The 13398-nt window shown below is 48.1% G+C and overlaps 1 pseudogene; it reads right to left on the bottom strand.

Moving 5' to 3' along the window:
* On the bottom strand, positions 1-812 carry LOC139240325 (kinetochore protein Nuf2-like; annotated as a pseudogene).
* Between the last annotated feature and the right edge of the window lie 12586 nt (positions 813-13398).

The raw sequence follows: 13398 nt of genomic DNA, 5'->3' as shown, positions 1-13398 counted from the left end.
CCAAAGGTTAAACATTATAAAAATGCATAGAAAAATCAGAGTTGTACAAATATTTTAAATTAAGGCAGACTGGGCTTAATACTTTCATTTATGGCTCTCTCTAGCTCTGCCATTTGCTCACGCCCCTCCCTCCTGTGTCGCTGTGGCCATCTGTTCGTGATATTGTTCCAGATGAGTCAGCAAATTGGAATACAGATTCTGATATTCAGACACATCTTTCTCACAGCTTTCTGACAACATCTGGGTTTTTGTCAGAACTTGTTGACGTTCACTGTTTATTTGAGCAATCTGATCAGTTACTTCCTGCCTTCGAAGCTTAAACTGATCACACTCAGTGGTTACTGAATCAAGATAATGCTCGCTGGCTTCCTGCTTATAGCTCTGCATCAGTAGCTTGTCCTGTTGTTCAAGCTTTGAGCAGAGAACCCTTTTCAGCTCCATTTTCTTGCTGTCTAGCCCATTTTCTTCATTCCAAATTTCCGTCTTCATGCTGTCTATATGGTCAAGTTGGGCTTGTTGTAATAAACTGCAGTAAGTTCCAATGTTTTGGAAATTGGTAAAACTTGCCGACTTAGCCTGAAGTTCCATGCTGTTCTCATTTTTCTTTTGCATGGCTTCTTTCTTCTTTTCTATTGCCTCCCTCATTCCCTGTTTTCACTCTTCAGTTGTTCTGGGCAGTCCACAATCAGAGGTTTGAGCTTTGCTTGGCTTTCTTTTGCATTGGCCAGGTCCAATTTTAACTGGCTCAGCATTTTGTTTTGTTCTGCAATTTCAGCTTTCAAGGTTTTAACCTCCAGCCCCGCATTAAACATCCCCTGCTATTGCATGTAGAAACATTTACTCCAACAGTAACCTGGAGCCCGGGAAGAGGCACAGTGTGCGTAGCAGAGCAATGGTTACCTTGTCATCTCCTGTTCCTTTGCTTGATTATCTCTCTGACCTATGTAATTGCTTTGGGACAGCTGAAACTCGGCCAGAAAAATCTCGACTCTCTCCAAAGAACTCGAAAAACTTTTGTTCCTCCATGAAATAAATCGAGGTCAGTTATCGTCTCCTCTCTGAAATCTTGTCAAGCAGAAACACGGCACAAATGTCCTCTTCTTTTGCCCCATTTTCGAAAGTGCGAATCAACAGAATAATTTCAATTAATTGTCTCAATTTCAGGGTATTCTTATTGTAAGATAGCAGACTGACATATAAACAGTACAATGACGATGACACACTGGGGCTGCGGAGGGGGAGTTGCTCAGCCTGCCCCCTTCACCCACTGACTGCAGTCTAATGCACACATGTTCCTGGGCTACTGCTGGAAATTCACCAGTGTAATACATCACTGATTAGCTCAGTGGAATCGACATCTTAATCTTGCACCTCAGTGGTGTCCACCCACTATCGCCCTCCTCTAGTGTGGCAGGGTGTGGCTCAGAGATAATGCTATCTCCACAAGTCTGTCCTCCTGCTCCACACTACAGCCACTCACCTCTGTCAGCCTTGGCTCAGTGAGTAGCTCTCTCGTCTCAGAGTCAGTGGGTTGGGAATTCATAATCCCACTCCAGAGATCAGTACATAATCTAGGCCGACACTCCAGTGCCAGTACCAAGGGAGTGCCGCACTGTCGGAGGAGCAGTACCAAGGGAGCGCCGTACTGTTGGAGGGGCAGTACTGAGAGAACGCCGCACTGTCGGAGTGGCAGTACTGAGGGAGCGCTGCACTGTCGGAGGGGCAGTACTGAGGGAGCGCCACACTGTCGGAGGGACAGTACTGAGGGAGCGCCGCACTTTTGGAGGGCCAGTACCAAGGGAGTGCCGCACTGTCGGAGGAGCAGTACCGAGGGAGCGCCACACTGTCGGAGGGACAGTACTGAGGGAGCGCCACACTGTCGGAGGGACAGTACTGAGGGAGCGCCGCACTGTCGGAGGAGCAATACTGAGGGAGCGCCGCACTGTCGGAGGGGCAGTACTGAGGGAACGCCGCACTGTTGGAGGGGCAGTACTGAGGGAGCGCTGCACTGTCGGAGGTGCCATCTTTTGGATGAGACGTTAAACTGAGGCACCGTCTGTTCCCTCAGATGGACATAAAAGATCCCATGGCCACTATTTTGAAGAAGAGCAATGGAGATCACCCTGATGTTCTGGCCGATATTAATCCCTGAAATCATACCACATTGTGGGAGCTTGCTGTGCGCAAATTCCCCACCACATTTCCTACATTACAACAGTGACTACACTTCAAAAGTACTTCATTTTTAGTGTAAAATGCTTTGCAACTGCCCAAAGTTGTGAAATGCAAGTTCATTTGTACTTTTAAATTAATCTATCCCGGGACCACACACATGCACAGTCAGATAGGGAGGGAAGAGCCGGAAAAACCAGAGCTCATGAAAATGGGGAAAAATACCAGAGAAAAATCTAGAGAAAGAGACAAAGAGTAACACAGGTCAAGAGTAATTACTTGCGATCCACTGTAGAGCATCTTGGAGGTCTTCATTTACACGAGACACTTTGTAGACAAACAGAATACACAGAATCCCTGGCCCTCCTGCACATCTGGAAATATCTAGTTCTTGCACAATATCTTCATGTATTTTTCCTCGACCGTAATATTCCACTGGTGTAAAACAGAACTTGTACTGAATCATTCATAATTACACCAGATATATTTTACTCAGTGTACGATTTCCAGACACTAAAAGTGAAAGGTGTTCAGTTTCATTTCCAGCAACACCATGTGACATATTCTTCTGCGGAACCAAGCACTGAATTAGGAGACAGGCAACCAGCAGTGTAGGTCAACAGTACAGGCCTGGGACTGACAAACCCAAGTCAGTGAGGTTCACGATTACTGGAAGGATCTCAGGGTTCACATTATCATATAGTTGGACCCCTTCTGAGCGTATCACAATCCCACTCTTTGGTCCCTGTGTGTGTACGGGACATGTAAGAGGGGCCCGGGTGGTTGGTGTGTTTGTTGAGGTTTCTATTGTTACTTGAGTGGTTGGTGGGGCGGTGGTAGTTTGGATTATCACGGGGAAACATCTTCCAACACCAATCATAATAATCGGTGCACTCAAAGATTGGGCACTTTCCCCATCCCTTCTCCCCTTGTCAGGGTATTCCGGAGTAACTTTTCACGCACTGTACTTGCACACTGTCCGCTGGCACACATCCTACTCTCTGATTGAAACATACTGTGTGCGCATCCATCCACATAACAGTTATTCCCGCTGTAAATTCCCCATCCACCCTTTCCCTGATCTTGATTCCAGGAACCTAGAGATATCCGTCATTCTGGTGCTACAATTTAAATGCACTGTTTTGCCAATTGTCACAGTCAATGTCCCTTGCTCTTGATCACAACTGATGTCGCCGAATTCTTACAATACAGGCCTTGTTGTTCCTTTCGATTGGTCTGCACAGCTCTTTGTGAACGCGATACAGTCTCTCCGTTCCTCGCTAGCAGTCGTGATTCGTACGCGCGTAAGCCGTCGTGATTCCCCCTATCCACAGCCTTGCGCAGTTTATCATGGTACCTGTAAGATTGCTTCTGTCAAATCTACTTGACCTGCCAGCTATTCCAGCAACATGGGTGGCATTTATACTGTCTCACCTTGGTCCTCAGAATCAGTCTACGATGAGCCCCAACACCAGCAGCACCAACAATACCACCAACCTTCTCCTTAATCACCTGATGCTGCACAGGACAGAGGGTATCAGCACCCGACCACATTGCTGCCCAGGAGGCTAGGGATAGCTTCACCTTGGCTAGGTTTACTTAACTTTATGCTGTACACCCATATGGCTGCCACATGCTGCACCAGGTTGGCACCACCCCACAGCAACACCATAAAGAATCCCTACGATAACCAAGCCATTCCTTTTACACTGACCACTATTGCTGGAGTTTCCATTGTGTTTCATCAGTCACTACAACTCACTAAGTCACTTCCAAAGGTGCAGACAAATGTCTCAAAGATGGCAAAGTGGTGATAATAAAGATTTTAATGGTTGACAATACAGTAACGGAAACTTACCATTGACATTGACTAAAACACCCAACTGCCTACCTGTTATGTATTGATTCTTGGGGTCACTAGACACCAGGGGGCGCCACTGTTGGAGGCCATCGGGCTGTATGCGCGTATGCGCGGGCCCTGATATATAAGTGAGTACCATGTCACGTGCGCACTTTGGGCGCGAATAAAGTTGAACCAGGTTTACACCTGAGTGAGTTTACAGTAACAAGTCTTTCGAGTTATTATATGCATATCATTTGGCAACGAGGTAACGTAAGAACCTTTGCATGCACAATGGGCACCATTGGAATTTTGGAGAGATTCGTGGATGGCGAGGATTGGGCGGATTTTATCAACCGCCTGGATCAGTACTTTGTGGCCAACAAAATGGAGGAAGCCGGTGACACAGTTAGGCACAGGGCAGTTATCCTCACCGTTTGTGGTCCAACAATTTATGGCCTCAAAGAATCTTCTCTCGCCTGCACATCCAACGGACAAAGACTACGAAGAGTTGTGCGCTCTGGTGCGTGAACATCTCAAGCCAAAAGAGGGGATCATCATCTCACGCTATTGCTTCTACACACATGTTCGTGCTGAGGGCCAGGATGTGTCGGGATTCGTCGCCGACCTAAGACATCTGGCTGAGCCGTGTAAGTTCGGAAACGCGTTGGAAGACATGCTGCAAGATTTCTTCGTGATCGGCATCAACCATGATGTGATCCTTCGAAAATTGTTGGCTGCAGAAACGCTGGATTTGAGCAAGGCCATCGCGACTGCCCAGGCATGCATGGCGACTAATGATAATTTAAGGCAGATATCATCGAAGAGTCAGAGCTCCATGGCAAGTACTGTAAACAAGATTGTGTCGTCGTCTGGCAGAGTTGCTTATGGCAGGGCCTACTCGACTGCTTATGTGAAACCTGTAGCTACTCAAAGTCCGCCAACTGGTACGAATCCGATTTCATCCTGTTGGCATTGTGGGGGCAATCATCGGCCTCATCAGTGTCAGTTTAAACAATACATCTGTAACGGCTGTTAGAAAGTGGGGCATCTTCAACGAATGTGTCCACAACTGAGCAAGCATGCTGCTGCTCATCACATTGCTGGTGATGACCAGTCTAGTGCTGGCCCGGATATGCAACCCGAGATATCCGAGGAGGAAGTGTATGGTCTGTATTCATTCCTGACGAAGAGCCAACTGATAATGGTTAATGTAAAGCTAAATGGCGTGCCTGTATCAATGGAGCTGGACAAGGATGCGAGTCAGTCGATAATGAGCCAAAGAACATTCGACAAGCTGTGGGATACTGAGGCGGTGAAGCTTAAGCTGAGTCTAGTCAGTGCCAAGTTGTGTACTTACACTAAGGAACTCATACCGGTGATTGGCAGTGCAGCAGTCAAGGTGTCGTATGATGGTGTGGTTCCCGATTTACCATTATAGATCGTCCCAGGCAATGGTCCAACGCTGTTCGGCAGGAATTGGCTTGAGAAAATCAAATGGAACTGGAATGATATCAAACCATTGTCTTCGGTGGATGACACTTTGTGTGCTCAAGTGCTGAAGAAGTTTCCTTCTTTGGTTGAACCGGGCATTGGCAATTTTTTTTTGCCTTCTCTCCCCGCTGTAGCTGCACAAGCTCGCCTTTATAGGCCGCTCCGGCGCTGCTCCCGCCTCTCACCAACTGCCGCTGCCTGTGGAACACCCGCTGGGCCTTTATAGGCCACTCTGACGCTGCTCCCGCCTCTCACCAACTGCCGCTGCCTGTGGAACACCCGCTGGGCCTTTTATAGGCCACTCTGACGCTGCTCCCGCCTCTCACCAACTGCAAATTCGAAAACCAAGACCATCAAAAATGCACTCAGACCTCAGAATGTGACGGAGCTGCATTCATTCCTTGGGCTACTCAACTACTTCGGTAACTTTTTACCCAGATTGAGCACCTTACTTGAGCCACTGCACATGCTGCTCAGCAAAGGTAACAACTGGGTCTGGGGTGTATCTCAAGATTGAGCTTTTGAGAAAGCTAAGAATCTGCTCTGTTCAAACAAGCTGCTTGTTCACTATGATCTGTGTAAGTGTCTTGTATTGGCCTGTGATGCTTTATCACATGGGGTTGGCTATGTACTCCAACAAGCAAATGAGTCGGGTAAGCTACAACCTGTTGCATATGCTTCGAGAAGTTTGTCAAAAGCGGAAAGAGCTTACAGAAAAAGAAGCTTTGGCCTGTATGTATGGGGTCAAAAAGATGTATCAGTGCCTGTTTGGTCTTCGTTTTGAACTTGAAATGGATCACAAGCCACTTATTTTATTATTTTTGGAAAACAAAGATATTAATACCAATGCATCGTCCCGCATTCAGAGCTGGGCGTTGACGTTGTCTGCCTATGATTATGTCATTCGTCACAGACCGGGCACTGAGAATTGTGCCAATGCACTGAGGCGTCTTGTCTTTGCCCACAGCAGATATGGAGACACCTCAACCTGCAGATCTACTGCTATTAATGGATGCTTTTGAGAGTGAAGGAACCCCTGTCACTGCTCAACAAGTTAGGATCTGGACCAGCCATGACCCTATTTTATCGGTTGTGAAATGTTGTGTCCTCAGTGGTGATTGGTCTGCAAACCTATGGAAATGTGTGATGAGACCAAACCTTCCACCGTGGCAAAGATGAACTGTCCATTCAGTCAGATTGCCTACTGTGGGACAATCGTGTTGTTATGCCTAAGAAAGGCAGAGAAAAATTTGTATGTGAACTACATAGCACTCATCCGGGCATTGTCATGATGAAAGCCATTGCTAGGGCTCATGTTTGGTGGCCTAAAATTGACTCTGATCTGGAATCATGTGTGCATCAGTGCAATACTTGCATGCAGCTAAGTAAAGTACCAGCGGAATCTCCACTGAGTCTTTGGTCGTGGCCATCTAAACCATGATTGAGATACACATCGATTTTGCGGGCCCTTTCCTAGGAAAGATGTTTTTTGTTATGGTGGATGCATATTCAAAGTGGATAGAATGCATTATTGTGCCATCCAGTACGTCAACAGCTACTATTGAGAGCCTTTGTGTCATGTTTGCTACTCATGGCTTGCCTGACGTTGTTGTGAGCAACAACGGATCGTGCTTCACAAGTCTGGAGTTTCAGGAGTTCATAAAACTTAATGGTATTAGACACGTAAGGTCTGCTTCTAATGGTCAAGCAGAGCGTGCGGTTCAAACGATCAAGCAAAGCATGAAACGTGTAACTCAGGGTTCACTGCAGTCTCACTTGACCTATACACTGCTTAGTTACAATCTTACCTGGGTCTCCCCTGCTGAACTACTGATGAAGAGAAGTCTCAAGACCAGGCTTTCTCTTGTCCATCCTGATTTGAATGATCGTGTTGAAAACAGATGTCAAAATCAGCAATGGTATCATGATCGCGCTGCTGTGTCACGTGACATTTCGGTCAACGATCCAGTTTATGTGCTGAATTATGGTAAAGGTCCAAAGTGGATCGCCGGTACTGTTACGGCCAAGGAGGGTAATAGAGTGTTTATTGTCATGCTCAAGAATGGGCAAACATGCAGGAAACATGATGATCAGATAAAACTGCGGCACATGGCTGAACTGGAACCATTTGCGGAAGATGCAGTCAGTGACCAGCCAGCCAATGTTCCTTCATCAGAATTGTTAGGTATGTATGTAAATCTCACCAATATGTAAGACTTGCCACCAGGAGGCACACCTGTGGGAGACCCAAGGGTCACCTGTGCACTCTGGGCAAGCACGTATAAAAGGTAATCCATCATGCTGCTTCCTCACTCTGGAGTCTGAACAAAGAGACCAAGGTCACAACAGTTTCAGCTTACAAAATAGTCTTGTAGAGTTATTCCGAACATAACAAATTGGCGCCGAGTAATGGATTACGAGCTTTCACATGGTAATGGCTGCCATTGGTATTCTTGAGAGAATTGTTGAGGGTGATGATTGGGAAGCCTTCGTTGAGCGTCTTGACTAGTACTTTGTGGCCAACGAACTGGACAAGGCTGAGACGGCGGTCAAGTGCAGTGCAATTCTCCGCACCGTACATGGGTCTTCGATATATGGCATCCTCAAAAATCTGCTGGCACCGGACAAACCAACGGACGAGACTTACACAGAACTGTGCACCCTGGTTCGGGAACACCTCAAGCCGAAGGAGAGCATCTTAATGGCCAGGTATCACTTTTACATGCACCATCGCTCCAAGCGCTAGAATGTGGTGAGCTTTGTCGCCGATCTAAGACGCCTTGCAAGACAGTGCGAATTTGCAGGATCTTTGGGGGAAATGTTGCGGGACTTTTTCATGCTTGGAATCGGCCACGAGGTCATTCTTTGCAAACTGCTGTCTGTCGAATCCCTAGATCTGAGCAAGGCCATCACAATAGCCCAGGCTTTCATATCCATGAGCGACAACACGAAACAGATATCTGCACAGAATCGAAGCTCACCGGCAAGTACTGTGCATAAAATAATGCTTTCAGCAGGCAGAACTGTACATGGCAGGGCCCACACGACCGCAGAGGCCAGACCTCGGCCTAGGGTGACTCAGAGACCGCCGTGGGGCGTGAATGCGTATCCATTAACACCATGTTGGCGCTGCGAGGGCAGTCATAGAGCCCATCAATGTCCATTCAAGCACTATGTGTGCAAGGGCTGTGGAACAATGGGACACCTCCAGCGAATGTACAAACAACCTGTGACTCATCACGTGGCAGAGCCAGGGGAGAACGACCGATCCAGTGAGGATCACGCTGAACGAGCAGGAGAGGCAACCCAACCTGAGGATGAAGAGGAAGTATATGGGGTACACACCTTCACCACCAAAAGCTCTCCGATAATGTTAAAAGTTAAACTCAACGCCACTCCAGTCTCCATGGAACTGGACACGGGGGCGATCAATCAATAATGAGCCAGAAGGCATTCGAGAGGCTGTGGGGCGACAGAGCACAATGACCCAAGTTGATCCCGATTCAGGCAAAGCTATGCACCTACACCAAGGAACTGATACCAGTTATTGGTCGTACGGATATAAGAGTATCCCATGAGGGAGCGGTGCACAATTTACCACTGTGGATTGTTTCAGGTGATGGGCCAACGCTGCTTGGTAGAAGGTGGATGGGGAAGATTCGATGGAACTGGGAAGACCTCTGTGTATTTCTCGGGCGAACGAAGTCTCCCTTGCTCAAAGGCTGAGCAAGCCCCCACCTTCAGCTGGACCAGGCATCGAAGTGCAGACCATTTGCATATCCCCGAGGCACAGGCCACTCATCACGACCACGAGGAGGTAAAGATCAACCGAGCAGTGGTACAGGCGCGGTACCCACCACCCAAAGCCGACGACCTCTTCACGACGATGGAAGAGGCCCCAGGTCGACTAAGCAGAGTGGGAATCCGGCCGAAACGATCCGAATGCGTCTTTCCGACGCCAGAGGCAAAATCCCTGGAGAAGAAGATCGCGGCAGTCGGCATCATGGACACGGATGAGTGTGCGTCCAGACCACAGGATGAAAGTGCGTCCAGACCACGGGACGAGAGAGCGTCCAGACCACAGGATGTCGACGCAACGAAACAGAGGCATGTGTTGCCCAGCAAGGAAGACGACCGGGCTTGGGGCAAAGGTAAAGGGGCGGCCGCTGAGAAGGCCAGGAACCCACTACGCTCCAATAAATTGTTTGCACTGTGTAACCCATGTGAGCGCTCTTTCGCAGCCAATGATGTATTATCATATTGGGTCAGGGGTACCTTACAACAAGCCAAAGTAGCGGGCGAACACCAACCAGTCGTATATGTATCTGACAAAGTATTTGTAGCAAGTGATGTGTTATCAGACGGGGTCGGGCGTGTTGTGCAGCAAGCCAAAATATCGGGCGAACCCCAACCGGTTGTACATGTATCCAATAAGGTAACAAAAGCAGTAGCCTGTGTTCACGGGACAAAAGAGACATACCAAAGAGTGTCCCAGTATTTGCTCGAGTCAGACAAGCTGCCTATCTCTCAGTTTTGGGAGAATAGAGGCACCATTATCAATGCTTTGTTTTAAATATGTCTAACACTGTCTATGCATTGTAACATGATCCGCCACGGGCCAGGCACTGAGAATGGCGCTACTGCCCTCAGTTGGCTATCGTTGCCCACTACCAGGGTGGAAACGGCGCAGCCCGCAGACCGGCTCATTGTTATGGAAGTGCTAGAAAGCGAGGGGTCAACCATAATGGCTCCGCAGTTCAGGACCTGGACCAGGACCAGCCAGGATCCCATGTTACTGCCTGCCAACGGCGAACCGCTGGATGGGATGTTGCAGCTTATCCATCGCAAAGACGAATTGCTCATCCCATCAGATTGCCCCCTGTGGGGAAACTCTGCATCGTTGCAAAGAAAGGCAGGGAGGCTACACACAGTCGGTGGATCGGGGCCTCCATACCATGGCCCAGGATCCATGGGGATCACGCGGCCTCCCGCCACTACTGAAAGTCTCAAAGCCATATCGACCATCCTTGGCTTGCCAGACCTTCGGGTCAGCGACAATAGTCCGGAGCGGGCAGCCCAAATCATAAAGCCAAGCACCACACGTGTCACGGTAGACTCCCTACAGACCCGGCTATCCCGGGTGCTACGCAGTCACCGGACTGAATCGCTCAGAACCGAGCCTTCCAGAGAATGTACCATGATCGTACGGCTCCCCCCCGTGACATCAGAATAAATGATGTAGACCGTGTTCAGGGCCCCAGATGGGCTGCTAGCACTGTATTAGCCAAAGAGGGGAATGGAGTGTTTGTGATGAGTGTTTGTTGTGAAACCATGTATTGGGTAAACGCAGAAAGCATTTGGACCAGACCAAACTGCGAACTACAGATAACCAGGAATCACTGTGAAAGGACCTGGCCCGCAGTGACCCACTAACACAATCGACCTCGCTGTCTACCACGAGGATGAACCCACCATACCCACCATACCCATCAGACCAACGATCCGACCAACTCACCCATGCCAGGACTTCAACCCAGGCGATCGAACCGGGAACGCAGAGCGCCAGATCGCCTCAACTTGTACATAAGACTTTGGGAGGGGGGCGGGGGGGGGAGTGATGTTATGTATGTATGTAAACCTCACCAATATGTAAGACTTGCCACCAGGGGGCACACCTGTGGGAGACTTAAGAGTCACCTGTGCACTCTGGGCAATTAGGTATAAAAGGTAATCCACCATGCTGCTTCCTCACTCTGGAGTCTGAATAAAGAGACCAAGGTCACAACAGTTTGAGCTTACAATACAGTCTTGTGGAGTTATTCTGAACATAACAAGAATACTCTGCTGTCACTACTGAATCTGGACTTTCAGTCTCTGACATGGTCATCACCACTCCCATCAGATCGGTTACTCAGCCTCCAGTCATAACTGACTCAGAATGATCGCCCAGAACTGGAGTTGAACTGAGACGATTAACTCGTGAGCAGAAAGCCCCAGACAGTCTTTAATTTGTAAAGAGACTGATACTAAGATCTTGAAGGGGGATGTTGTTATGTATTGATGCTTAGGGTCACTAGACACCAGGGGGCGCCACTCTTGGAGGTCATTGGGCTGTACGCGCGTGTGCACGGGCCCTGGTATATAAGTGTGAGTACTATGTCATCTGTGCACTTTGGGCACGAATACAGTTGAACCAGGTTTACACCTGAGTGAGTTTACAGTTACAAGTCTTTTGAGTTATATACATAACACAACCCTTGTGAATCTTTCTCTTACGCGTCCTTCTACAAGGTGCAACCCCTGTGGCTTCAGCAGATGTAGAGGCAGCTGCTCACCTCCCTGCTGCGACTGCAGACCCTTTTGGCGGTCGACCTCTGTGTTTTGGAGCCTGTGATGGCCCCGCCAAAGTCTGCTCCTCCTGCAACTGTACAGGGGTAGACTTGGCCATTGTGTGCTCTGACTCCCTCCACAAACATATGGAGGGAGTCATCGGAGAACCTGGGTGCAGCCCTCTGCCTCTGTGTAGCCCTCTGTCCAGCTGTTTGGAGCAATGAAAACCTCCTAAATGAACCTTGAAATGCAATGTGGTCAAGGTCCTTTTAAATATATCAACAGAAAACATGTCATGGATGACATCATCAGACCCGCACCATTTAATTGGGCCGGGTAACACGCAGGGCGGGCTTAATAGGCCCCATTATCACAAAGTCATTTCTGCAGTGGATGGAAGCAGCAACAGGATCACGACCCTCCCACCCGCATCCGACCCGCGCAGGTTCAGAAAATTCTGGCCAAACTCTGACTATGGGGAGTAATAAATGATTGGAATGTTTACGGGAAGCACGACTCCATTGAGAGGAATCTGCTCGATACCATTCGGAATTGAATAGCAAAACAAGTAAGGACGGGCAGATGCTTCTCAGCATAATAAAATCTCCCAAAGCGCTTCACAGGAGGGTTATTAAAAAAAATTGACACCGAGCCATGTAAGGAGATGTTACGGCAGATGGCCAAAAGTTAATCAAAGAGGTAGGTATGAAGGAGGAAAGAGAAGAAGAGAGACCGAGAGATCTAGGGATCGAATTCCAGAGTTAGGACCTAGCCAGCTGAAGGCCGGCCACCGATGGTGGAGCGATTATAATCAGGGATGCTCAAGAGGGCAGAATTAGAGGAACGTAGACATCTCGGTGGGTGTAGAACTGGGTTTAAGCAATAGATTCTTGGATGAGTGTAAATTAAAATCGTTCAGTGGGAGGGGGTTTCCATGGACACTAAGTAAAACCAAGAGGCAGAAAACCTTAAAAATAAATACTTGCACTTATATTGCACATTTCACAATCTCAGGACGTCCCAAAGTGCTTCACAGCCAATGAAATGTAGCATAGTCATTGTTGGAATGTAGCAGCCAAATTGTTCACAGCAAGGTCCCACAAAGAGCAATGTAACAATGACCAGATAAATCTGCTTTTTAGTGATGCTATCTGAGAGATAAAATATTCCTTTGAAATACTGCCATGGAATCATTCATGTCTACCTGAGCGGGCAGAAGGGGCCTCGGTTTAGCGCCTCATCCAAAAGACGGATGCTGCAGCTATTAAGAGCCAAGACTGAACGTCTGTGCTGCAGAACTGGACAATACAGGTGACTATCTGTCCACAGGCAATGGGATAATACATACTGCGAGAGTTGACCGAAGTACATGTGTCATAGAAAGGGTATGAAATAGAATGCAAGTCATCTTCTGTGTAATACTTCTGATGAGGAATAGCTTGGATTGGCAATGCTCCTGGTCCACGATGGGTATCCTATTTGTAAGTATAAGAAACATATTTGCTTGCTTGTAATCAATAGATTTGAAAGTTAACGTCTTTAGTCCGAGCCTTTTAGGACTG

The sequence above is a fragment of the Pristiophorus japonicus genome, chromosome 31, assembly GCF_044704955.1.
Source record: "Pristiophorus japonicus isolate sPriJap1 chromosome 31, sPriJap1.hap1, whole genome shotgun sequence".
Taxonomy (NCBI): Eukaryota; Metazoa; Chordata; class Chondrichthyes; family Pristiophoridae; genus Pristiophorus; species Pristiophorus japonicus.
This window is presented reverse-complemented; position numbering and strand designations above follow the sequence as displayed.